The sequence below is a fragment of the Vespa velutina genome, chromosome 1 (genome assembly GCF_912470025.1).
Source record: "Vespa velutina chromosome 1, iVesVel2.1, whole genome shotgun sequence".
Taxonomy (NCBI): domain Eukaryota; kingdom Metazoa; phylum Arthropoda; class Insecta; order Hymenoptera; family Vespidae; genus Vespa; species Vespa velutina.
In genome coordinates, this window is record NC_062188.1 from 8,430,974 (window position 1) to 8,458,363 (window position 27,390).

Below are 27,390 nucleotides of genomic sequence, written 5' to 3' on the forward strand. Positions count from 1 at the left end.
CGCAAATATCTTTAACGTTATTACCTTTATTAAATTGAACGCTCCCTCTTTTATTCTCTCTCTCTCTCTTTCTTCTCTTCTTTCTCACTCTCTTCTTATCTTCCTTCTGCCTCTGTTCCCGCATCGATTTCACGGAATATTCCCGTTTTACCGCAAATGCAAGCTTGTTCATCGACCACAGAAGGAGACTTTATGTTCGAGAAAGAGGCGTGGTTGGATGCGGTCCAGAGGCCTATGGTTTCACCTAGATGTGGATATCAACGTGTGTAAGCTTCCTTCGTGGCTCAAATTTGTCTCTCTTTCTCTTTTTCTCTTTCGATATTCATGAAAATTCTTTCATAAATCAGAAAGAGAAAGAAATAAAATGTCAGAAGATCGTATTAGGATTCTTTCTAACTTTTGTAAGAAATGTTTTTTAACACGAGGACTATTCTACCCGTTGAACGATCAGCCTAAATCCTTCGTTTCTTCTTTAATTATTTACTTTAATTACTCTTGCTTTTGTGTTATTTTCATTCTATCTATTTTTCCGTACTTTTCTCTTTCATTTTTCATCTTCCCGAAATCTTCCTAGGAAACATTCAATTTTTTTTTTCTCATTTTGTTCTTCTTTTATTTCTTCTTTTTCTTCGTCGTCATCGTATTTTCTTGTTTCCTTTCTGCCCCGAATATTTCTTATTTGCTACCATTGAACAAACAAGAAATTGGTAATAAAATCGTGGTCGGGTACGCTCGAAGCGAAAGCTCTACGGATGCGCAACAGCGACGCGTGGGCATGGAACTAGTAATAAATCTAATTAAGTATTCCAAGCCTATTAGAAAATTACGCTTTAATTAAGACGAACGACCAAAGATGCTTTCGGTATATAATGCGTCGGGACAGTTGGACGTCCATCGTATTACGCGCCGGTGATCGTGTTGCCGAAAAAGAGGACAAAAGAGTGAAAGAGAAAAAGTAATAAAGAGAAAGAAACAAAGATATTAAAGGAATTTTTCTAGAAGGATCTTCATATCTTGAAAGCGACATGAATGGTATTTTTCTTGTTGCTGTAAAAAGTTAATATTGCACTTTAGCGTTATTTTCCATCGTTCTTGTCCATTTCTAGTTAATCACCTTAAATATTAATCTGTTCAATAGCTATTTTTATTTTTGTGCAATCTCCACGTTGGCAAAATAGATATATTAACTTCATGTGACTTTATTTTTACGGAAAGTACAATCCCAACAAAATGCAATTAGTTCGTAACGCGTTCTTCACTATTTTTCCTATCATTTTTTATCTTTTTATTTTTTCTCTCTTTCTTCATCTTAAGTAAGCGTCGTCAATGTTACTACTTCTGTAACATTGACGATATACAACTTGGTCTCGTTTCTCTTCTTCCTTTGTTCCATTTTCCGAGCCATTTACAATATATGTATTAATAATGCATTAGGCTTTTTTACAACTCTCGCTGGGTGTTCGCAAATCATGCTAAGTACCTGAGCATGACACGTGTTCTTTTGTGAGCTATGGTTATGACATAAGCCGATAAAAAATAAAACATATCGAGAGCAATTATCGAGATTCTCACATAAACTTGTTTTAATCATTCGTACGATCGTTCCCTAACAAGTTCATTTAGTTTCATTAGAAGAATGTAAAATTCATCGGTTATTTTATATTACTGACGAAGGCCGAAACGCATGTGAATTTGCCAGATGATCGTGACGATAGCACGAATACTAACCGTAGTTAAAACCGCCATCTATTCGAGGGAGGATAATTAAACGTAAAGAAAGAGAGGGAGAGAGAGAAAGAAAGAGAGAGAGAGAAAGAGAGAGAGAGAAAGAGAGAGAGAGATAGAGAGAGAGAGAGAGAGAGATAGAGAGAAAGAGAGAGAAGGAGAGAAAGAGAAAGAGAGAGAGGTATGCCTGGGCTGGTTTTATACATCCGTATTCAACGTCGGCCTTTGTCGTTTTTATCAAACATCTTTCACCATCTTGTTTTATCCTTTTCCTTCTGCTTTGCCACTAACGCTCTCTTTCTCTTCGAATAACTTTTCCAGAGTGTATGACGAATTATATATACATACGTGGAAGCATACATCTTGAGAATTTTACGTCGAGTTTTTCTAAAATCCTATCGCTATCCTATCCTACCTCATACATGTTAGTCTACTGATGTAATCATCTTTTACGCGATAGTTTTGATGCGTACTCTTCATCTAAGAGTTCCTTTCATTTTCCTTTTCGTTTCCTCTCGTCCAACCACGTAATACTATTATCGCCATACACCGAGCGTTCCTCCATAGAATAATCGCATGCTTCTTTTAATCTTGATAATCGGCGTTTCTTTCATCCCTTGTTCTCTCTTTCTCTTTCTACGTGAACACCGCACAAATCTTTATCCGTGTTACCGTTACTCTTCCTAGAACTTACCATGGTACAAAACTGGAGACTGGAATTTTCTTCTCATGTAGAATACTCCATGGAATTCCGACTGAAAGAATGAAAGTCAAAGTATTGTAGAAGAATACGAGAAGAAAAAGGAGAGAGAGAGAGAGAGAGAGAGAAAAAGAAAAATAGGAAAAGGGAAGAAAAATTGTTCATGAATGTAATAGCGAACGGTCGGTCGACGCTATAAGGCCATTCGTTTCATCCTACTCGATTTCGGTAGCCCTTTCTCACGCTTGGCGGTATTGTTTAACGAAAAAATCAAGCTCTTTCCCCGGAAGTAGGAAGAGCGATTAATTCCAGGAGAGATTCACGTGACTCTAGTTGCGTCGCACGGATTCCTCGCACCCTCTGAAAAACGTGGACGTACCATTGCAGTCCACTGCTGGCACTACCACCACCACCACCACCACCACTATCGCCACAAGCCGGTTGCGCGGGTCATTCGTTTTCAGTCAGATTTATGGTTTCGTAGGAAAGGGTAGTGCCGGCCGCTCGAGAGCGCAGAACGTCGAGGTGAATGAGGAGGTGGAGGTGGTTCTGCTCGTCGTGGCAATGGTGGTGATGGTGGTAGTTGGTGTCGAGCCGACTAACGAACGGTTCAGCACGCTGTGGTCTTAATTTAAAAGCACCGGTCGAGCGGCTCTCTCTTCGGGTCGATTACGAGCCGGACAAGTCTTTCCTAACCTGCTACTTCTCCCACAAAGCGCACAATTCTTTCTTTCAACTACCTCTTACACATACTCATACTCAAACCATTCTCTACGTTCTCTGTCCTTTTTTCCCTCTTTTTCCTCTTTTTCTTCTTCTTGCAGTTGCACATCGGCTATGTTGTCGATGTCGATGTTACGTCGTCTTTTCTCGTCGTAGCGTTATTCAGACGTTTATTTAGTGGGCTCGTACATTTGGGTTGACCGTGCCAACATAAATCTAGTCGGATCTCATTTCTTGTCCTCGTCTTCGTTCTTTTTTCGTACGAGACTACCAGTCTTGTGATTTTCTTCTTCCGGTGTTTTTCTTCCTGGTCTAGATTGAGTTATTTTATCTGTCTTTGTTTGTGAAGATTCGATCGGAACAGTGGCTTTAAAATTCTTTTCACAGTTGTTTTTAAAAAGTAAAGAAAATTTTCTTCTATGATAGGGCCGGTGATATGAACGAATTTCTACAAGCTTAATTAAATTACAAAATATATTCGACATACAATTTAACTCGTTTTTAATAATATTTTAATAACCTTAAATTAGAATAAGTTGCAGTCTCGCGAAGCTATTTGCATCATTTTAAATTGAAATTCTCTTATTCCAAGCGTAACAACGTATGAATTGTGTACGATTTAAAACAACGGCAAATATTAGAGCTAAGAAGACAGGATTGCGAAAAAATATTAAAAGAATTAAGGTATTAAAAGAAAGAAGAAAGTAAATTGGCACAACTTTCATCAGTATAATACATATGCTCGATATATACTGCCTGATTGGATGTTTTACATATGCATATAATTATGACGTGCGATTGCACGTGCCGTCCTGAATCGCGTGCACGTACACGCACACGTGTACTTACTCGTGCTATTCTCTCCTTACCTCTCCCTCTCTTATTCTTTTCTATCTTTTTTCTCTCTCTCTCTCTCTCTCTCTCTCTCTCTCTCTCTTTTACGCCGGCTATCGTCGGCGAATCAGCATTCGACGAACACTCATTATGTATTTGCGGATATAACGCAAATAAACCTCACGAGCACTTCGCACACGTGGTTCCTTACGTAATATTCATGTGCTCGTTGAAAAAATATGTTCACTCTCTCTCTCCCTCTTTCTTTCTCTCTCTCTCTCTCTCTCTTTCTCTCTCACTCTCTTTCTCTCTCACTCTCTTTCTATTTCTCTTTCGCTATTTTTACTCTTTCGCTATTTCTCTTCATATATATGTACGCACCGCTAATACCGTCTTTCTCCTTTCCTTTTGTTTCACATTTTGTGTTTTTTCTGAACCTATTTTATATGCAGACACGCACGCGCACGAGACAGCACATTTACGAGATGTTCCCCGGCTACCGTTCCCATCGTTCTTTTTTGGCTCTTATCGCCGTTGCTGGCGTAGCTACGAGCAGCACTGTTGCTAATTGCGAATATGGTCATTACCGTTATTTACAAACGCGCGTATCTCACCGGCTTTCGTTCCAGATTTTCATGAAATGGTTTGAATCGTTCGAACGTTCGCCCATTCCCTTGTTCTTCTCTCTTTCCTAGTTCTCTTTCTCTTTTTCTCTTTTTTTTATTATGCAAAAGAAAAGAGAAAATAGAAGAGAAGGAGAAGGAGGATAGAAAATCGTTTTTGAATTGGTCGGCGAGAATAAAGCCGGAAGTTCTCTATAATCTTGAACGCATTGTAGGCGGTTGCCTCGAAGAGCGGATCTCGTTCGAGAGATCTACCTAGAAAGACGAGAAAGAGGTTGCTCAAAAGGATTTTAATACCTCGTTTTCCTTTTTTTTTCTTTTCAGATCTTATGAACGCATCGATCCCACGAGCGGATTTCAGCACCTTTTTTTACGTGCCGATCGTTAATTCTGATGGTTTTTTCATTTATTATCAAGAGAGATCTGTGACTTGCTGCTTGTGCAAATACTCTCTTACGACGAAATCGGAAGGTTTTGTTCACGCTTTGGTTTTTATTGATTGTGGCGAAATATTCGCACGGGTTAAAAATAGCAATCTGTTTACGAAACTGGAAAATAATTTTCCAAGGAAAATGGAGAGAAACAGACAGAAAGAGAGACAGAGAGAGAGAGAGAGAGAGAGAGAGCAAAGAAAGCGAAATAATCGGGGATGTTTTTCGCAGAATAACGATAAATGAACGGGGAAAGCGATAGTCGAGCGAACGAGGTAGAAAAAGTTCTGAAGAGCTTGGTCCTCTGGATGGCTATCTAGGATACTCTTCCTATCCAACTTCCGCTTTTTCTGCTTGGTCTCTTTTTATTTCGTATGTGGGTACTCGCTCGATTCCTTCCTTCCATAGTCTCTGGACATTTTTTTTTTCTTTTTTCTTTAGTTCGACCACCCCTCGAGTCACCCTCAGCACGTCGTCCGGTTTGGCCATTTATACCGGAGGCAGACAGCAAGGCGGTGAGGCGGAATAAATCGCATGCTCCTTTACAATTGCTGCCAACAAAATAGAAACATCGCCTTCGCCTATCAATTATTTGCCATGCAATTTACGAGGGATAGCGGTAGAAGGCGAATGGAAGGCGAAGAATGAGTAAGTGAGAGAAATAGGGAGTGAGAAGGAGAGGAAAGAGGGAACCAGGTAGAGAAAGAGAGAAAGAGAGAAAAGGAGAAATTGTGCGTCCTGAGATCAGGGTGAAAAGGGGTTATAGCAAGGCTTGCTTGTGCATCCGACGAATAAACCCACCACCGTTGCAAGGAGATGGCATCTTTACTACCACCTTTGCAACTTCCTGCCGCTCGCTTGTCCGCTCGCTTCTGCCTTCTCCACCTCCTTCGTTCTTCCAAGTATCCTCAGCCCTCTTGTTTCCTTTCGGATTTGCAGTTTCTTCGTTCGTTCGACAGTGCCCACATTCACACACACATACAGTCCAAATATTTCCATTCGCATATTTTAAAGATGAGCGCGCCGATTTATGGCTTGAACGGACCGAATGGTTCCGCAAAGTCGGAGGAGCTCGAAACCCACTGCTTCTGTATATACGTATGTATATATATATATGTACACATAGTGCTCGGCACGAGACCGAAACTCGGGAATAAATTGTTCTGTTTTCCGATGTTTTCCGGTCATGGAATCGCTGATACCGCGAAAGGATACGACGATCGAGAAAAAATTTCGGATATAAATTAAGCGTCCTGCTAGTTGGACGCGAGGACGCGTTTTGCTCGAAACTTTCCGGTGGATTTCAGGAAGCTACTTCGCGGAGTATTATCAAGATCGGAAATTCGATAATTACGTCAAGGATGAATAGATAGATAGTGTGATTATCGAGTTTTGGCAACAACCGTACGACGAAAACAAAATATGTACGAATCAAAATTGAAGAAGGAAAACGTGAAGAAGGAAAACGTGAAGGAAAAAGAGTTTAAATAAAATAGAGACACTAAAGCAAGAGCAATATTAAATAAATAATAGCTAATTTTAAAGTAAGCAATTCAAACAAACACCAAAGAGATGAGTTAAAAAGGGAATGGAATAAAAAGTATTGGAAAATAAGTAGATTTGAAAAAGAAACGAGAAAGCTAATATAAAAACTAATTCGTTCGAGATGATTTTATTAACCGTTTGAATTTCAGGAGTCGTTAAAAAATCTTCTCTAAAAGTAATAAACGCCGTAATAGTATTTGATTTTATAAATATTAATAGATTTGAGTGCACCATTAATTGCACAAGACCATGTTCGGTGCTCTCCTATTTTTCTACATGAAATATGAACACCGCGATCATGCTGTGTGGCAATCGGTTAATGGTTAAACAAAACGATAATAGTATTCTCGATGGCGGACGCAAACATAATGTTCCAGACTCGTATTCGTTCTTCCAGGGTCACTCATTCACACAAACGCACACATATATATCTAAGTAAATGCAGCACTGTTTATCTTGTATTTCGACTAACAATAAGATCACAGGCACCACAAATACCGGTTTCTTTGCTTCGACGTAGTGCCGATTATACACCGACATAACGACGTAGTGATAAGGCCCGTTGCGCACTGTTAACCAATCATTGGCGACCACTGGATTCTAAAGAATATATGAGTACGTATGTACTTGGTCAGACAAGGAAAACATGAGCGGCTCATTGGCGATTTGCTGGTCGCACCAACCAGTGAAGTGCATTGAATCAAATGCACGCGTTCGCACTATAATCAACTCTCTTTGGAGGCGATTGTAACCTTCAAGAGGCCCGAGGCGACCGCCTCTAACGCCTGTGCGTAAATCCGCTATTGAAATCAGACATTATAATTCTACGTCTTTAGACCCAGTTGATTCGTATCCGTGCCGGTTATTGATGATTTTAATATATTTAAAAGTTCATCGAACGGTTTTTATTGACATTTTCTCGAAGTTGTAGAATTTATCTTTATATTATCATTATAATGTATTTTAAATATTTTGTAAATATTCATTTTGTATAGTATTTTTGTAATAAGGGATGCAATCAATATTTCTTCTTTTCCTTCTGTCTTTTTTCATTTTTTTTTTTTTTTTTTTGAAAATAACTTCATCGTTACAAGTATCTTTTCGACATTCATTTTGATCGAAGGTTGCTACGATACAGGCAAAATCGAATGAAGGGGCCGAGTTTAATTCGTAAATTTGGTCGCCTAGTTTTTTGAACTTTCGTCAATTAAGTTACCAACGGCAGGTTAACAGTGCCCAACGGGCCTAAAAATCCTGTCATACGTGGCGATTTTATTCGCCTCACAGGTGTGACTAAATCGCCTCATCAAATAGTATTTATTAGTTAGCAATCGGATTTGAAACATATTAAAATGCATTTCTCCTTTCACTTAATCAGTTATTATAAAAAAAAAATTATATATAATAATATAATATCAATATAAGTAAGAGCAGTTGCTATGAAGAAATTACAGCGTGATTGTCTTGTCACATGCGACGATTGTTGCACTTGCTCATGACGGCTAGATCACGTGATCACTGCGAGTAGAATAGAATATCTTTAATTCAAGTTATCGCGAGCGTTTATAGTCGGTATACGATGTAGTAGCGATTAATCAGTGACGACTAATCAAGCGACTGCTTGCGGCTACTGCAGTAGCAGCGACTAAAGTCGCCATGTATGATACAGGCTTCAAGCGTAGTGGAGTGAAGTCGGGCAAGACAAAAATTTAACGATAAGAGTTTTAATTTCGTTATTTTCCAATATTTCAAAGTAACGTGTAATTATACGTATTTTATAATGGTTAAAATACACGCTAACAAGAATATGTATTTATTGGATAAAAAACCAATAAAAGTGAATTATGGACGAATGTTAAATTCGTTATTAAATTCAATACGATATTTTCCCTCGTCGAAAATCAGTGGACACGATGGACTTTGCCATACCTAGGATCAGGGAATAAAACCCGTCGGCAGTACGTTTACATCGTAATAAATAATACCAAGTAATTAGTTTAATATGTTGAATAATTTAATATCGCGTAGGATTGATTTTTCCTTCGCACCTGTTGCTATCGGCTGGGAAAGCGGTTGGCAGAGCTTTTAGTACCCTACTGTTTTGTAACAACGTGCTTGATGTAAAGCGTGAACGGGGACGCAAATGCGATAGCTCGATGTGGGATTTTTCGTTTGAAAAGTCGTTAATCGGTAGAATTTAATTTCGCAGCTGCCGAGCCAGCGGGCTAGCTAGCGAACGAGCAAGTAAGCGAGCGAACGAAAGCCGGTTTGTGACGCGATAACGCGTTAATTATTACCCAGCGATATTTCGCACGTTGTCGGCCCGTAATAATTTCCAAAAGGATCGCGCCATGAAAGGCTCTATTCAGCCTAATTACAGACTGCGAGAGACAATACCAGCGCCTTTCTCTCTCTCGTTTTCTCTGTTTTTCTTTCTCTGTCTTCCTCTCTCTCTCTCTCTCTCTCTCTCTCTCTCTCTCTCTCTCTCTCTCTCTATCTGTTTCTCTCTCTTTTTCTTCTACTCTGTTTCTCTCTGTCTCCTTCTTTTTCTTTTTCTTCTCTCTCTCTCTCTCTCTTTCTCTTTCTACTTCTATCGAGTAGTAGAAGTAGACTGCTGGGCCACTGAATGAAGCTTCTTTTTTTCTCTGAGCTATTCTTTCTTTCTCTATTCTTGCATCGTCGTGAAAATACCACCCCCGCAGCGTTATCGCGTTTCTTCCGTCATTTCACTGTCCTTTTCCACCTGAACCATTCCACCTCGTTTCCTAAAAGCGAGTACTGAAATAATCAAGCACCGACTTTCTCATTTTTGTACATATCGTGATTACGAATATTACAGCCAAGTTATCCTCCTCTTTTCCTTGATAATTATTCCTTTGATCGGCCAAAGTCGATCGAAATGCCAATATTACCTTCGAATCCTCCGTCATTTCGATGCATTACTTCACCTCTGTTCGTTCGCAGAATAATAATGATAATAATAATAATGTCGTTTAGGAGTAGTTATGCTCCAGCCGATGGAAAATATTTAAACGCACGCCATTGACGTAATTAACGCGTTATTTCAATCAAAGGGATTGGGGTGTTTCCAATTGGGTGGTAGATGAGGTATGGGATGGAAGGGTTCGAGGAAAAATAGATTATGTGCCGACCACGATTCGAAATAATCAAATTGGTCGCTTGGCAGGTGGCCAGAGACGCTCCGCTGTCATTGTATAAATACGTAAATTTGTTATAAATTTATGAGGAATACATATATAATCGCTAACGTTGACCGAACTCGTGCGAATAAATTTATATCGAAGCGGTCGTTATACTAAGCGTTCTTGTGTAGTTTTAATGAGACTCTAATAAAATATTCACGTTCGAAATGAAGTTTGTATAAAGCTAGAAGATTTTTTTTAAAAGATATTCTTATTGAGCTTTTCCAAGAATTTCACTAAAAATTTTCAACGAGATATTAACGAAACCACAAGTTAAAGCGTAATCTACGGCTCGTTTGGTTTTTAAAAACTGGAGTGCTTAGTATCGATAATAATACTCGGACGTGATGACAGATTCGCGGTGAAAAAAAGACAATTGGGATTCAGAGAAAGAGAAGAGGCAAGTTCTCTAGAGGCGATGCGGCCCATCGTATGGCAGTAGTTGGTAGCGAAACGGCCGCCATAAATCCAAAGACGAACACATGCTTTGCATAATATAAGCTTCGCTTCTCTTCAAAGCATCTCTCTTTTTCTTTCGGCACTCTGGTGAGTCTCGTCGCCTCGTTCCTTTCCCTTTCTCTACTCTTCTTTTTCTTTCATCCTATTCCCATACGTCTTTCTCTTCCTTTTTCTCTCTAGCTGTGTTTCCCTTCTTACCTCTCAACCTTCCCATCAAATTACTCTATCTCTCTCTTCTTATCCGCTTGAACTCACCTCGTGGAACATCGCTTTGAACGAGTTCTACCGGTTTTTACGGAGAATCGAGCGGCAAAAAGCAACGGAGTCGAGAAGAAAGAGGAAGACAAAAAAAAAAGAGAGAAAGAGAAAGAATGAAAGAGAAAGAGAGTAAAATGACGGGATGGATGGAGAAAGAGGCTACCGGGATAGATAGAATCTATCGATGAGGAGGACCAGGACTTCCGTTCCCTCCTGAGATTTTCACGGCGATAATCGTCCTACTTGAGATCCTTAAGACGCTGAGCGTAAAGGTAAGAGAGAGAGAGAGAGAGAGAGAGAGGGAGAGAGAGAGAGAGAGAGGGAGAGAGAGAGGGAGAGAGAGAGAGAGAGAGAGAGAGAGAACTAAGAAAAAGAGTAAGAGGGAGAAAGAAAGAATGGTAGGAGAAGCGATTTATTTCTCCGGCAGACTGGGAAATCGTCGACCTTGGTAATCCAGCGCTTTCGAGGGGAAAGTATCTTGGTGCTTTCTACGAAGCAATCTGCTCGATGATTCCTTCGAACTTGAAGTACTTCCTACGTTCTAACAATTCTTGCCATCTTTCCAATACAAAAATACGTCAAGTTCCTATTTTCGGGCGTATTATATTCGAAACGCTTTGTTATTGACGGATAGAAAAATTTTGTTAAAAGAAATTAAATCGTGGTGGAAAATGAATATTTTTATGATCAATGGATATCAAGAGTGATGCTTGAATACTTAAACATCTCGAATCTCTATTACGGTCATTATCGTCTCGTTATTGGTAATTAACGTAACCGATGATCGATCAATAGATCGATCAATCATCGACTCGAGTGCTATCTTTCAAGCATCATCTCGACCACCATATGACGTCAACGTCAAAGCGACGGATGCGTGCTTCAAAGTAGAAAGAATGGCGGATCTGATGATATCGGCTAAAAGGGACGGCTCGTTGAAAGAGGGAAAAAAGAAGAGTAGGGAGAAATGATTTATAGTAACCACCGAGATAGTTTGTCCAACGATCTAACTCATCAACGGCTGCCGAGTAATTAACGATAGAAAAGCAGTGAAATTCTCTCTCATGAAAACTTTGTGAAACGAAATTATTATTCTCAGACTAAGGCGGGAAGCTCTTGAAAGTAAGAAGGCGAAAGAGAGAATAGAAGAAAGATAGTGTGGAGGGGGAAGGGCTTGAAGCACACGAAGAGACCGATTTGCGTGCTGATCACGTTTTTTCTCCGCTTCGTCTCGCGCATCGTGATTTCGTCGTAATGAGAGAGCACGCACGTGCGAAATGGTCATTTCTCTTCTTCCTCTTTCTTTTCTTCCGACAATCTCTTTTCTTTCTTCTTCTTCTTCTTCTTCTCTGCCGCTTAAAGTATGAGGCAGTGACACGTGTACGCGACACCTATTCCGTTTCTTGCTCTATCTCGAAGCGCGCAGTACCTTTTATGTAAATCGTAATGGCTACGAAGAACGAAAGTCCTAAGCTATTGTTAAATGCGGTCGAGCTTTCTTTTCTACGTGGATAATCTCAGTCTCTCATAGCTCTCTTCTTTGTCTTTGAATATATTTGTTCTCCTTTTGTTTTATTAGACTCCTCTCTCTCTCTCTCTCTCTCTCTCTCTCTCTCTCTCCCTCTTTTCTTATAAATATATTTATATACATACAGATAAGTATATATCTCCGTTCTTTCTTCGAGATGATGAGACGTTAAGATATCGAAGGAAAAGGGGGTAAAGAGAACTACATACCATCGGAGAGATGATACTGCTCTTTCATCGCGGACCTGTTGAGCTTTGCGAAAAATTCGAAAGATGATCATTGTTCTTTGTGCCACACGAATGAAAGTGACGAAGGAACGGAAATTTTCCATCCGTGGATCTTTCCTCGCCATGAAATAGAATTAAAGACGATTAATAGATGCAACTAATTGAAATTCAGATCTTCTCTTTCATTCTCTTCTTCTATCATCCTTCTCGTACTCTCTGTTTTCTCGATCTCATTTAACATCGTCACGATGATCCGTGCAATTTCGTTCTTATAAGGCCGAGATTTTCTTGACGACTGAAAAAAAACTTCCTTCGATCTTTTATCTTGTTGAGATTGTTTTAGTAGTCCTTTCAATGGATTGGTGGTTCAAGTCATCTGTGACATCCGATCGCGACCCTCATCAGTTTTTTAACAATGTTTTGACATTGCTATCAGTTCACGATTAATGTCATTAGGACAAGCTAGTATAAACAAAGAGAATATTAGTTTCTTCATATACTCTTGACTAAAAAAGGACAGTGCTAAACAGGACAAGAGTCAATCAAGTAGGACATTTATATGTCAGTTGCTTTAAATGCTAGTTCGTTCATAAAAGAACGAAGCGAACCTTTTTCTGGTATATGTACTTTCGTGAGATTATTAAGATAGCCATATAGGTCGATGACGTCAAGAGTACTTGGTACTGAACACGTTTTCCTATTGTCTCGAGAGAATATAGAAAGTTAAAAAGACGTAAAAAAAAAGAGCGAAAGAAGGGAAGAAAGAGAAAGAGAATGTGGAGAAAAAGATGTCAGAATGCAGTGCAGCAGCATTGCAGGGTGACGTGCGGAGGTCACGTGGGAGCAGTTCCTGACGAGATATCGACTGCGAACCCCTATCAATACATCAATGGACTTCAGAGTCGTATATTCCTAACGTCTATATATATCTTAGCCCCGATATGTCCCGATATATTGTGTACTGCTGCCGCAAAAAAAACATGAAGGGGAGAAGTATAAGAGAGAAGAAAAAAGAGAGAGGTGGAGACTGAAAGCAACCAAAATAGAACCAGTAGAATGCTCCAATCACTCTCTTTATCCCTCTCTGTCTGTTACGTATTTACAATTTAAATCCGGCTAGTTACAGATATAGTGGATTTTTATATTTTGATAATCATAGAAGATATATTATGGATGAATGGTTCAATGAGAGAAAGTATTTACAAACTGCGTATTTGTTTCGGACAAGATCTTCCAAGGCGAGAAAAAATTTTTTCTCGATTCTATCTAAAGAATTCGTTCTAAACACAATAGAATTATATTCTCCAATTTCTTTCAAGAATTTTTTTAAAATTGTATCCTCGATATGAGTCACCTTGCAAGAAAAAGAACGTTACTTGTGAATAAACATTAGTTCATATTTCAAACATGCTTTTAAAGCACATTACTTACTTGTATCAGCCAAAAGCATTACAAATTTGAAATTATTATAACCATTGCAGTTTTAACTATTCAGAAAATAAATAAGATTTAAGAAATTCCTTGACTAACATTTATTTTTCTATTATCTAAAAGTAAAATGAGGTACCCAAAATTAATTTTGCGTGTATCAAGTCGCGATCGATCGTGTCAATCAAGAAAAGGTGATTGGCAACATGGTGAGAAGCATAAAACGACTCGCACGTATCATTGATCTTTCGAACCTGATCAACTCGCAGTCGCTTCACAAAACTCTATCACTGTTGAATCCTTGGCAACTGCTTTTTCTTACATTCTCTTTCTCACTCCCTTACTCTTTCCTTTCGAGCTTCCCTACATGTACTTTCTACCCCATCGTAATTTTCCACGTCGAGGTATCCACTTTCGATCGTGGATCGTCTCGGCGTTTAGTTTTGCTTTTATTTGAAATTGAAACGAAATTGAAACCTCGATACGCTTCCAGCCCGATCCCGGCTCCTTCCCTCTTCTATCCTCTTTTCCACTTTCATTTCTTCTTTTTCTCTATTCTCTCTCTCTCTCTCTCTCTCTCTCTCTCTCTCTCTCCCCCCTTACGTTCCCAAGGATTTCTTTTTCACGTAATACTATACTAAAATGACGATCTCTATCTAGGGAAAGAAATGAAAATAGTCGAACGCACTTTAACTGGCACAAGGTTAATTTTCCCTTTAGGATCAAAACCAGTTGAAAAAGTTAGGATTTCGGTTAATCCCTTCGTATATCGGAGAATTCAAATTATTTATTGAAATCGATAGAAACTAGGAATAAAAATTAATTGAAAAGAAGCACGCTGAGAGGACAAGTGCTTTAGTCTCTCAATAATTCTCATTTAAAAAAATATATTTTATTTTTCTCAAAAATTGTGTGTAACAATGTTATTAAAGTCGTTTTTCTTTTCTTTTTTTGTTTCAGGTAAATTGTTCGGATGTCTATTGAAGCAACGAATACATAGGTTATTTGACTTACCGTCGAAATTGTAATTCGTTTATGAACGACTTGCACTCGTTATCTCTCTGGCTTCACCTTTCTCGAGCAGACGGATAAGGAAAAGAAGATAAGGGGAGTCGCGTTGAAAGGTTTGATTAGTTTTCGAAGTTTTCAACGAGCCAGCATTAAGGTACCATTGAAATCTCTACTATCTGCCGACTTCCTTATTCGGCTTTTCTTTCTTTGTTTTCCTTCCTGCTCGGTCAGTAGATCGAAACATTATCCAGAAAAGAAACGGAAAAAGCAGCTCTTTTTAAGAATTTTACTGCATAAAGCGCACGGAACTCGAACTCGAATCGAATTGGAAAGTATAAGAAAGAGAGAAGGAAATATAGGCGAGGACAAAAGTTGAAGGAATGATTTATTGTTAAAACGATTATTCTCTGGACACTCCTCCGAATTGATCATTTTTGTTATTTTAAACGGAAAGAAGAACGAAATTTGTTAAGATTTAATAAAAAAAAGAGTAGAAAAAGAGTAATATAGATGTGTTGAGAGAAAAGAAAAGAGGGGTAGCATACATAGGTACGTTCGCTGCACCGTAGATTCGTTTTGTGAAATTTGCAAATAAAGCAGAGTTCGTGCGAAGTGGCTTTCTCCGTAGAAATATTATGATGCTATAAATACATGGAAGCTCGTTAAAACGTGACGAATAGCTTTAGCAAGACGACCAGTAGAACGTCGTTATGGTAGGAGAAGGGAATATAATATTAATTTAATCGGTTGGCACTGTCGTTTGAAACGCGCTTGAAACTAAGTACCTCTCCCTTTCTCTTTCTTCCTGCATATTCTAGAGAAGAAGATATGCATCAACGAGAAAAGGAATTAGCACGTGAAATAATACTCCCCAAATTCATTTTCTCGGAAGCTGATGTAAACCTTTAAATCGGGTATAAAGTCGGAATCCGACAAGTACTCGTGCATATGCGTGCAAACGAGCTTATGCAACTACGTACGAATTAAGGGTAATACTAAAAATATGCGAGTAAAGAATGATATTGCACGTGACACATTTATGCAAATGAAATCACGAAAACAGGAATAGAGATTTTTATTCACTTATATGTACTTGTGTGTAGAGACATCCTGCTCCATTGATTCCATTGGAAGAAAACAGTATTAAAGAAGGATGACTTTATCTTGTATAAGAATTTTCTTTTTCGGAATTGTAATGTAAAATTAGTAAAAGAAAAGTTATCGACTATTTTTTCTAATTCTTTTATAAATCCACAAAATCATCGCAGAAATTTCTTAAACACAATTAATTATTAAAGCGCGCATGTGTACGTTTACCATTGTACTTTGTAATTTCGAGGGCTGACGTTGAAATGCTCATAAAAGTACGTGTTCGCGACTGCGCTTGTAAAATTATTATAAAAATTGTATGCCAGAATTGCTGAGAATTTGTGTGTTTTAAATTCGAATTACAGATTTAAAACAACGCACGAAAAAGTACGATGATTTCGATGTGAACCAGCTTTTTATATTTAAGTTTTAATTCGTACATGAGTCTGTAGTTTATAAAAATTATTAAAGGAAAATGTAAAATATTCCGTGGCATTTGGATAAGTTAGCCGTTAGAAACTTAATGAAGTGTTTGAATGTTGACAAGCAATACTGATCATTTCCTCTCTCTCTCTCTCTTTCTTTCACTTTTTCTCCTTTTTGTTTCTTTTTCAATTTCTTTCTCTCTCTCTCTCTCTCTCTCTCTCTCTTTTCTCTTTCAATTTCTCTCTCTCTCTTTTTTCTCTTTCAATTTCTCTCTCTCTCTTTCTCTTTTTCTCATTCTCCCTTCATAGTAAGTCGTGCAAAGGAAAAGGTGGGGTTCGACCACAGGTATTTCAGAGATAAAATTCTGCCACTTACCGCTCAGGAATTTATTGCACTGGAATTTCCAACGATAATTACGCGCCGTGTGCCAAGTCGTGCTTACTCACGAAACGCGAAGACAAATTAGGGTAGATATCCGTTTCTCTCCCCCTTTCCTTTCGAAACAAGTATTTCTTAATGAATTCTCGACGTTTCGAGTAGGAAAGGATGTTAGGAAGGTTCAAGCCGAAGCTCAAATGTCGAAAGAGGAATCTTTCGTGGTCGTCTTACGAAAACGATTGCTTCTATTTCCTGTTCTTGATAACAAGTCGTTCACTCTTTCCATTTGATTTTAATGCGAAAGGAAGGAACTTGATCGTTTCTCGGGATTCATACGATCACCCTGATAGTCGTCTCATCGTAAAGCTGATACCGCGCTTCGTTATAGTGGGATATAAATTTGAATCAAAATTCCAATGTATCCGTAAGAGTAGTATTTAAGGTGGAAAGCTGCACACGTGCAATTGCATTCAGTCATGCATTTGTTGAAATTCGCGGAATTCATAGCTCGCATTTTTTTTTCTTTTTTCTCTTGCTTTTTATTTTAATTTTTATTCCAAGTGCGTCAGCCCACTTTACCACTTTACTCAACTTCTCAATTGACGTTAAAGCGACTCGTTGGTATAAACCGGCTGAAAATATTATAATTTCGCGGTTAAAAGTAGTGGTACGATATGCTTTTATTTTTGCGCTACACTTTGCGAAGTAAGCGTATTTAACTTGCACCGGTATTATATCCCGTTCACTTTCGCGTATATTTTACTTTGAGTATCGTGACATTACGAAAATATGCGACCTCTTCGAAGATGTCAGGATGAAAAGCGTTTGCTCTCGTTTTATATTATATTGCGATATTTACTCATCGCAAATGATATCTGGCCCGGAAAATCTAAATTTTAAGGAAAATAATTCCGCAATGAACACCGAATATATGCCGAGAACCTGCGATGTGTTCTTGGTAAGAGCAACTTCACGCGTTTGTAAATCATTATCGCTTTTCCTCTGTCTTCCTCTACTTCTCTCTTACTTTCTAACCTATTCCTCCTTCTCTCTCTCTCTCTCTCTCTATCTTCCTTCACAGCTTTGTCTAATTTTCGAAGCTCTGAGAAACTCGACGGAACGCTTCTAATCAGCGGCAAGACCCGTCAAGTTCTTCCGCATTGAGTTATACTTGCTGGAAGCAAGAGAGAAAACGAGAGAGAAAGAGAAAGAGAGATGAGAGTACCGTAGCTCAGATGATTGCATATACCTTGAAATGCTCCTTTCCCTGTCGATTCTCTCTCTTTCTCTCTCTCTTTCTCTCTTTCTTTCTTTCTCTCTCTCCCTTTCTCCCTTTCTCTTATATATCAAGCTTGCTCTTTGAGCTTGCAAGAACACAGAACTTTGATCTCTGATTCTCGTTTTATCTAGAGAAACCTCGAACTTAGACTAAGCTTATCCACCAATCCTATCATTCTCTCTCTCTCTCTCTCTCTCTCTCTCTCTCTCTCTCTCTTCTCATTTCTTACTTCATTCGGTTTTCTCTTCTCGGTCTCCATTTTACGCTAAACATTCTTCTTACAGCTCTTCGTTAATTCGTAAGATCATGACTTATTGTAAAACAATCCAGTCAAAGAAGTAGAACAGTTGAGAGTTAATTGCATAAAAACAATCAAGCGAAGCTATATTAGTCTTATCATTGATAACAGGTGTTCTCTTTGGCCTTGTTTGTCTTATTTCTGAGAAAAAAAAAGTTCGGTACACATATAGTTCTGTTTAGTGCAACGATCGAAAGTTTTGCTACAGTATTACGCATATCAGTTCAAGCAGAGGATGTTTCTTCAATGATGTGTTGTCCCAGCTGTTTTACACTTGACACTCGAAATCCTTGGCGCGTTCCGAGCACTCGACTCGGTACAACTAGTAGTTACGGGTAGTAACGTCCGGACGTGCATTCGATGCGGTAAGAACTTTCAGGAGTTACGGTTGCCGGATCACTTAATTGTCGTTAGTAATTAGTACCATTTCCTCTGCAACAGACTATCTTTTACGGTTAAGAAGAAACGAAGAAACGTGCCGTTTATTGAATAGTTTGCATAAATTACACAGATATTCGATACGTTGAACTTTATAAAGATTATCTACATTCGTTCATAAAATAGTATATATCTATTCATATACATGTATAAAAATATGCATTAATTATCTATATATTCACATAATATTCGATACTCTAATTACTAATATCCACATCATCAATCGCCAAATAAACTACTATCTGTCTATTCAAACAGTCGAATGCAGCATTCTGAAATATTAGAGACGATTTGTGTGTGTATGTATCTATATATATATAAAAAGAGAATATATATAGAAAGAGAAAAAACATATATAAGCCTATATATATATATAAATTTATATATATATATACATATATATATATATATATGTATATATATATAAAGAGAAGCAACACGTCGTAGCTGGAAAAGCAATAGCCACGAAATTGCCGGACGCGTAACAATCAACCTGTATGCGTAAACGTAGATAGTTCCGTCTCATTCTGAAACGTTTCTTGTATTCCTTCCTTCAGAACTACTCATACACTCATAGTAACGACTGTAGCGACTACACAAGCTTTATTAACGTTTTACTACCGACTTTACTGCTGATTTACGCGCACAGTTATTTTCGTTTTGTATTGCACGGTCGACGACTCGCTCGATGAAGACGACGACAGAAACGATTACGATGTTGAAATAAACGACGATGGAGAATCGATGTCCCATCCACTGGCTCCATGGATTCGTTATTTTCAGTATCTTTGTGAAAATTATTTTCTTCTAGAAGGGAGGCATAGCTGGATAGAAAGAAAAAGAGAGAGAAAGGAAAATTATACCTTTATTTCATCTCGTGTACTCTTTTCTTATATAATCGTTAACCTGTTGCAAAAAACTATTGTGGTTAGCCTTCGGGGACATTTTTAGTATTTGTTCTATGTCGATTATTTAATGTTGTGACAATACATTCTTTAGTTCGAGAATCATGGTCTTTACTAAATTTCGACTAATCTTAACTAATTCAGCGATCGTTCCAGAGAATAATAGGTTTACTCGGAATATTTAAAAGAAAGGGAGAACTTTCCTGAAAAAAGCTAGGATATCGTTGGTTGAGGAGTAACATACTTCAACAAAAGCCATTATTCTTTCATGAAGAGTAGAAACCGACGCTTGTGAAATCCAAGAGGTCGTAGTTTACGTACAGAATGAAGTAAATGCGTGACACACTGTTGGCTTACCGACTTAAATTATACTGAAATGGAAGAACCTTGATCAGGTAGCAAAGACACTTATTTAAAACGTTTGAAACTTTTGCGATGTTTTGTTAGCTCGTTTGAGAGTATCACGCGAGAGAAGGAGAACAAAAATTGAATAAAATTTTGTTGTCGCACGATACTTACGGTTTAAAACGGATAATTTGTTACGTAATGACTGTAGATGTAATTAAGAGAATATCAGAATTCATTTCTACACACCTTATATTTTCGTTTCCTGCCATAGAACTGGAACTTCTTCGAATACTTTTTAGAATAAGTAGATTTTGTTATTTCTATAATAGAAAATAATCATGGAATACATTGTTTTTTTATTTTTTTTTTTTTTATTTCATTTCCAATTGGACGAGAAGCGTTGAACAAATATTAGAAAGTTAAGAGTCATCGTACTAGCATCGTCTTAGTCACGAGAAAAATGCCGGAGAACGAAGTCGAGGCACGTTCGTTTACATTAGACGAGAAAAGTGTTTCATCAGCACAAGACTTTTCACACATGTACGTAGGCATGTTGTTACGCTCCTAGGATGTGGAACAGGTGCGGTGATTAATGGACGTAAACTAGTTTCTGGTGTCCCCAGGATCGTTATCGTCCAATGAGTTACCTGTCTATTCGAGCGCTCGAGCACCACTATCGTTTTATTAACCTTAATAATTGGGGAAAAATGAGATTAAAAAAGATGCAGCGAGATAAAATAGTCGTTTCGACTGGAAAATTCATTTTACGTTGAAATCTCGATCAGATTTAATCCAAGAAAATTTTTCGATCAATTGCGTGTTCCTGCGAGTAAAAGTTTCCTATACATTAAAAATGTTTAATGGTTACGATGAACGTGCACGGAATATCGATAAAATCTACGAATCTGTTAATTCCAATAAGTATCTTTCCAATATTTTCTTTCAGTGACACGAGATGTGGAATGAGAGGTGTCGAATGGGTTTATCTTTCAGCTAAAACAAGAGAGACGACGAGCTAACGTTGCAAATTATAGTCAACGAATGTAAGCTAATAAAATACGGGCCACCTGTGTCTCTCTCTCTCTCTCTCTCTCTCTTTCCCTCTCATAACTACATATATACATATATATATATATATATATATATATGTGTGTGTGTGTGTATAATTCGTCGCATATGCTGGATGGAATGATATAATATGCATTTGTACGATAGATACGTTATAAGGAAGCCTTATTATCGTTTTGTGGAAAGGAAAAAAGTGGCTCGTTGTCAGCCGGCAATCCGGTAATACAGATTATTAATGGTTTACAGTGACTTCTTTTTTTTTCTTTTTTCTTTCCACAAGTCGAAAGTTCGATTGTATCAATTTTACGAAGCATTTTCAGACTTCTTTCTTCGCTTCTCCGAAACGGATTAGGAAGGAAAGAATCGTCTTTATGAATTATTTATGTATCGTTGGCGGAGAAACGATAATATTACTTCCGAAACTCGAATTGGTATCGATATTTGTTCAAATTATTCGACTTTATTCTTCAAAATTTCGTAAATGCACCAACTGAATATTTTGTGAGAGAGGTTTTTCTTCTACATCAGTCGAACTTAAAGAGAAAAATGTTCAAAGTTAAGAACAGCACGTTCATATTCCTAAGAATTGGATGTCATATCTTCATCGCGATAATCATGTTGTGTAATTAAAGTGCACGGGTCCGTTCGTGCATTATTCATTTACGATCATAGATCTTATCTGATTCATCCACGCATTACCACTATTATTACATTTTAAAAAGTCTTTTCTCTGTACGTGTATTAGTACTCAAAAACATGTATTACCTGATAAGAAAAGTTTTATCTTTGATTTAACTTCGTTCGCAGAATATAATTTATCCTTCTGAAAAAGATTCGTTATTTTCTCTTTCTCACAATTAATATCTTATTAAAAAAAAAAAGGGAAAAGAAGGAAAAGAAATGATCATGAGTACAATCGCCGACATCTTTAGAGACCATTCACAATCACGATCTTTCAACCATAGGACCAGCACAATGATGATATACTATACTGCTTAATCGCGTTACATCGATCTCGCATATTCCGACCGCAGCTTTTGATGCTTTACGCGAGGAGTCGGCGATGATATGTGTTTAGCTATTCTCGTGTTCTCGGAGTAGGTATCGAAATTGAATGAAACAGAAGCTTCCATAATGCAGAGGAATATAGCGTTGAGATAGTTTTGTATGTGTGTCCTCGTACCATTGAAGATGTTACGGCGTGGAAGCTCGTGCCAATAACTCGGTGCATCGGAAGGAGAAAGTCGTCATGAGAGAGCAAGCAAGGAAGAAGATCGGGTAACAACAATACTGGTAAATGAAGCAACGGTAACTCCGTAGTAAGCTCGGTAGTATCTTCAGCGACGTCTGCTGCCGGAGATAGTGTCCTCGTACGTGTGCGGTGAACGTACTTTGGGCGGTTTCATCCCCTTTCCCTGTTCACTTCGTTTACCACCCTCCCCATTTCTCTCACACTCAGGCTCATCGAGGCAACGTGTGTTTTAGAGTTGTGCAGGAAGGTCTTGCGGTTTTGGGGCTGCGCATACTAACGCTTTGGTTCGTCGTGGTGCAACGTATAAGAGGGGAGGTTGTGGTGGTAGGGGATAAAGGCGGTTCATACACGGAACGCACAGCTTGGATAAAGAGTAAAGAGAGGTTGGGAGAGAGAGAGAGAGAAAGAGAAAGAAAGAGAATGAGAGAGAGAGAAAGAAAGAGAGAGAGAGAGAGAGAGAGAGAGTTAGGACGCGCGTATCGTGGGTTCATAATTACGCGAAGCTGCGATCGACGAAACAGATTATTAGGCGACGGGAGTCGTAACGGCCCGCTGCTCTAACCTTCTCTATCTCTATATACTACTAGCTCTATTACTAATAGTATCAGTCTGCTCTCTTTCTCCCTCTCTCTCTCTCTCTCTCTTTTTCTCTCTCTCTCTCTCTCTCTCTCTCTCTCTCTCTCTCTCTCTCTAAAACAAACATCGAGATTCCACGATAGAACGGATTTTTCCGAGACATCCAGAGACTCCCGTCGGATATATTATCATTTAAACCGTCCACAACAGCTGCTGACTAAAGTCGATTCGTTTCGTTGAAGGCCACGACGATAGTGTACCTCATAATCCTAGCTCTTGCTCTCTTCTGTCCTTTATGTCTTATATTTAGGATGCATTTAGCGTCAGAAATATACCTCTGTAGATATCTGTGACCCATTGTATTTGAGAACTTACGTATATGATCGTAATATCGATCGGGAAAAGACGAAGGCGAGCAGTTTTTATTAGAACGTAGTTGGTCTTTTAATAATAATTATAATATCAAGAGAATAAACAGTGCAATTTCTGGCTCACTTGATCATTTAAATATATAGAATTTATTTAATGATGCATATGATGATAAAATTTAGATATTATTATTATTATTTAAAATGTGAAAGAAAGAGGAAATTTATTAGGAAATTTATACATTTCTAATATAAACCGATGTTCTATCATATAATTTTTTTCTCAAATGACAGAGAGTTAAAGTTAATGAGTGTGACCAATCACTATGTAGTGGGTAATCACTGCATTGTTTACCGTAGACAAAGAGAAATCAACGGAGCAGAACGAAAAGGGTAATGCCAGAAGGTTGGAGAACACTGTGCTGTCTCGAGCGTGACTACAGACATATGCATAGTGGATATGCTTCAATCTCTAAATAATTAATCGTCGACGAGCGTTTTAACAAGGAGACTGATCGTGATCGGATGATCGTGATCACTTATCTACCTTGAAACACGTTTCCTTCTTTTATTTCCGTCTTTAGAGATGCTACTTGACTTCGAACCTTACCTTTTGAATTCGTTTTTTCATTGATCGAACTCCAACTACTGTTGTGTATTCTTCACGTCATTATTTAATAACATCGTTAGAAAGTACGAGGGATATCGTTGCACAGTTAGCGACCTAGATAAACCTCGATTTGTTTCGTAGAAGTTCTCTGGTATAACTTCAGCTACGACCGACTCTATTGTATCGTGAGTTATCGCGTTACGTAATTCTTCACATTTTTCTTTCTTTCTTTTTTCTTTTTGTATTTTTTTATTATTTTTTCTGTCAAATCATAAAAGTCTATGCCAGAACTTTGATTACACGTTCAATTTATAGAAGGAACGTTAGATCACAAAATAACTTTTTTTACAAGTTGATACTTATAAATATAAAGGAGATTGACGCCTTTATTATTATGATTCGATATTGACGATATGTTAAGATATACAGGATATAACATGCAAAGTGATCAATTGAAAATTGTGTAAACGAAAAAGTATTTGTTATTGTAAGATTAAAAAAAAAATATTTATTTTTTTATTTCCTGATAGTATTTTATATTTGAAATGTGGTTATATAACATTATATACTATACATTTCATAAAATTTTCCATTGAGATCGAATATAATTTTTTATCCGTGTAATACTTTCGACACATGAACACTTAGATATAGGCACATATATACATACAAGTAAATACGGTATATACATATATATCGGGGTCGTAACGAAAGTTTTAAACTGCAGTTTCGACTTTGTGACGTCGACGCCAGCTGTGGGGGCATAAATAGTAGCATGAAGCGGGTCTCTGTATGATATAGCGAGGTCGTGCAGCATTTACATTGTCGATCGACGTAAATGTATAAAAGTTGCAGCAACGATGTTTCCTGGTATCTATGTTCCGCGCAAATGTCGATTGGATCACAGGTGGTAGGTCACTTGAATCGCAAGATTTTCCTATAGCTACGAAATCTTTAGCCAAGTAGTCTCGGTAGATCGAATGGAGGAGCATGAAAGGCACATAGAATTGATCGTCTTTTTTTTAAGAAAGAAAAAAATCATGTTTTTTATTATCTCTTTCTTATTATTTTATTAATTATTATCTACAGAAAATCAAATATTAAATAGTAAAGAATATATTTTGACATGTTTATTCACGGATTTGAGATATTGTCCGACAGTGCGATTGACAGACGGACGAATGAACGAGGGGTCGCTGTTTTTGGCATTTAGAGAACACAATATTTTTCTTATGGAAGTATTCATGTCTGAAATGAAACAGAATGTAAACGGACTGGCCGATGTGGCATTTTCCTTTTGGCGAGATTTTTCCCGATTAAAGATCAATGCTGGCATTTCTCTTCGTCCGTACGTCTGATATTTTATCGATAGCAGTACGGGTACACAAGTAAGAGAAAAATATGTCATTAGCGATGGTGAATTTTGGCAACAGAAGAAGAAATAAAATATTTCAAATACGTGCCGGTTCTCTCTGTACCATCACCCTTACACTTCTATAAAAACCTTACCGCTCTCTACTTTTTTGGAGCTTTCTTTGCCGTGATCCCGCGGTCGCTAATCCGTCGATAGAGACTCAGCGGTAGGCAGGAATTTTCTGTGTGAGAGTAAGAGGGGTTGTTTGCGGTGGACTCGTCGGCCAACAGGAGACGCATTACATTTGGCAACGATTTCACTCAGCGAGATTAAGCTTATTTTCACCGGATCGATTCTCATTGCCAGCATGTTTTTTCTTCTTTGCTAACTTTTATTTGTTTTTTTGTCCCTTTAATTTTTTTTCTTTCGAATCCCTTTGATATAAAATTAAAATTATCATCGACTGTGAAGGAATCACAATAAAGGCTCGTAGAATAGACTCTTGGAAAAATAAAAGTACTCAAGGAACATGGCGGCGGATCATCGATTGAGAAACAGTGGAGAAAGTTGGCATTATGGTGTCTTGTAGTAGAGCGCTCGTCACCTTTGAAGTTTCCGCTGCAGAGTTTCGGCGTTAATTGATGCGAATCCGCAGTTCGAAAGATCAGTCTGGGTACTTCTCTGGACGACCCTCTTCTTTCCCTTTCGATTCACGAATGAGCATCGAAGACCCTCATCGTTCACCAACGGTTTTAACGAGGCAAGATTACTTCATCCGTTCCAGATCTTTTCTTTGTCCTTCTCTTCCAACCCTGAGCAGAAGCTCTCTCCTCTCACTTCCTTTCTCTCTTTCTCTTCTGAATTCGATTCAACTTTTCGAATTTCCCTAACTAACTTTTACAATATCTTCCATCCTAGTCTTTCATTCCTATCCATAAAATCTGTTCGTATTCCCGATTCCAAACATATCTTACTTCTCGTAAAGTGCTCTCGTTTCGAGAATTTTTACAATTTTCCCAAAGAAACGAGAATAATTCTCGTCTCGTCTTGTTATTCTATTTCTTTATTTCTATATAAATCTGATGATAGTGGAATGTTTCATGTAAACGTTAATCCAGGTGTTAGAAGCAACAATAAAGAATATAAGAGGAATAAAGTAAATGAAGGGAATTTGTTTTCCCATTGGTAAGAACGTTCTGAGGTAAAAACGCTGCTAGAATCTACTACGAAGAAAGAAAGAAGATATTAGATTTTAAAGAAAGTTGGATTTGGTCAGTTGACTTTTCGTTTTCTATTTTTCTTTGATTGTTTACGTACGTTAGTAAAGAAAGAAAAAATAAATAGAAAACGTGTTCCGTAAAATAAATAGGAATTTTGTATCGTCTAGACACGTGTAAAGTGTAAGGTTTAACGTTTCGACGAAAGTATTCCCACGCGTTTTAAATCGAGTCGACTATACCGTCGCGGACCGAAACGGATATTTGATACAGAAACGATACGTTTCAGTCGTAACATTCTAGACGGGCGTGCCGAATGTCGCGAAGCTTGGTGTAAATTTCGCGGCAGGTAAAGAGAGCGAGGAAGAGAGAGAGAGAGAGAGAGAGAGAGAGAGAGAGAGAGAGAGAGAGAGAGAGAGTGAGAGAGAGAGAGAGAGAAAGAGAGAAGGAATGAGAACGGAGGGTCGAAACGCGTCCGTAAAGAAACACGAGCATGCAGCGTCGGACTTATTGTGAGGGGAACAATGGTAGGAAACGTGGCCTAGCCCCGCAATCGTATAAATTAAAGGGCCAGGACTCTCTCCTTCTCTCCTATTCTCTCTGAGGACACTTTGGCCCTCTCGAACGACCCTTCCCTCCGCGCATATTAAATGCAGCACGCCTCGTGTCCCCGCCCGTCGTTCGCTAAGGTATTCCTAAATTCCGTCGTCGAGCGCCACTTATCTCTGATTTCGTAGTCCTCCATTGTACCGTGCCGGCCAACCGACGTACCTACCTACATATTCGTTCGCCGAGCACGTAGATAAAATTCACTTTTGGACACGTCCCACCAACGGCTAACGCGACCATTTACCCGTTGGACCGTTTTCATCCTTAGGCCTGTTGTTCCGCCGACTTTTTCTCCCGAATAAATTTGCAAATTCTTTCACACTAAATTATCTCAGTTATCGTTATAGTTTATTTCGAGAAAATATTTTCCTCCTATCTACGCTTCTGCCTTCGGCAAGCACTTCGTCATTGTGAGTTAGTAGCAACAGCAATAGCAGCCTGGATATCTCTCCCTTTGATGTTTACGCGAAGCAAACCGGT

The 27,390-nt window shown here is 38.3% G+C and overlaps 1 protein-coding gene across 13 annotated transcripts in view; it reads left to right on the forward strand.

Annotated features, from left to right (window-relative positions):
- LOC124951706 (RNA-binding protein Musashi homolog Rbp6) overlaps positions 1-27,390 on the forward strand; it is a 596,819-nt gene that overhangs the window by 130,767 nt on the left and 438,662 nt on the right. Inside the window, exon 1 of one of the 13 annotated variants that reach the window (XM_047500579.1) lies at positions 14,827-14,849. The exons of the other annotated variants lie outside the window; for them this stretch is intronic. The gene's annotated coding sequence lies outside the window, so the exon portion shown is untranslated. Of the gene's footprint in view, positions 1-14,826; positions 14,850-27,390 lie in introns of those variants that run through there. 13 annotated transcript variants of the gene reach the window in all.